Source organism: Frankliniella occidentalis, unplaced genomic scaffold (assembly GCF_000697945.3).
Source record: "Frankliniella occidentalis isolate FOCC.00 unplaced genomic scaffold, Focc_3.1 Scaffold27, whole genome shotgun sequence".
In the NCBI taxonomy this organism is placed as follows: domain Eukaryota; kingdom Metazoa; phylum Arthropoda; class Insecta; order Thysanoptera; family Thripidae; genus Frankliniella; species Frankliniella occidentalis.
Genome location: NW_026267157.1, coordinates 1,000,130 through 1,001,232, shown reverse-complemented (window position 1 = coordinate 1,001,232; position 1,103 = coordinate 1,000,130).

Here is a 1,103-nt window from a genome sequence, read left to right as displayed (position 1 = left end):
CCCCCCCCCTCTCGTCCCGTCCCACCGGAACGGTCACCTGGGCCCACACCGCTGAGGCCTTGCCGTATAATTGAGTGCTTCGAATCGGCGCCTACACTGTAGAAAGAAGAGCTCAGTCATGTTTCAAGTTTAATTCGTAAAAACAATTGTTCGTCAACAACAAGAAAATAATTGCAGGAATGAAAATGAAATTGTTTGTTATAGCATTGTGTGATATTCTAAAAAGGCCTACATGCGTACGTGGCTCGTCAATCGCAAACGAAACTTTGGCAGCTTCAAAACGAAGTTTGTGCATTTCGTTTCCAACATTTCAAAGGCAAGGAGGTTTTTTTTTCGTTTTGTTTCTTTAATGATTTCTTGCTCCGGCAGACGCGTGCACACGCTGCGCCTGGGATTGCAGCCGTGTGCCGAGGAAATGGCGACTAAACGCGTCTTATAAAACGATCCATCACTCAGGTCCGCCACAACGCCGTATCTGGCGTGCGGCCGCGGCCGAGATGCGCCCGAACACGACTAATGGTTCGAGAGTCGCATCTCTCATTAATCATCTCGTGCATCCCCGTATGGATGGATACGTGCGTGCAGGGCCGCCTTGTAGTAGGGGATGGAGACCGGCCAGGCGGAAGAAAAAAATAAATAAAAAGCAGACCTGAGCTTCATGAAGTGTACAAACAGCAATACAGCAGAGAGGCTCTTTGTCGTCAATATCCAAGCCGTGTCTTAATTTGCCATCATAAATTGTTCATTGTTGTTGACGCGGCACACTCTTCATCATTTTGCATTTTATTGACGGACACTGCATAACTACCCGAACAGGTGGAATTGAGCTGGCGCCTCCATTCTACATGCTCAGCAGGTGGGTGGGGGGCGCCTACCTATCCATGGCGATATCAGCTGACCAATGTAGTTGTTGTCCCCCACCAATCTGCTGAGATAAGATAAAAGGCACTCACGGCATTGGTCAGCTGATATCGTAATGGGAGGCAGGTGCCCCCCCCCCCCCACATGCTGAGATAAGATAAAGGCGCCTGCTCCCATTGCGATATCGGCTGACCAACGCAGTGGGTGCCTTCATCTTATCTCAGCAGGTGGGTGGGGGGCAC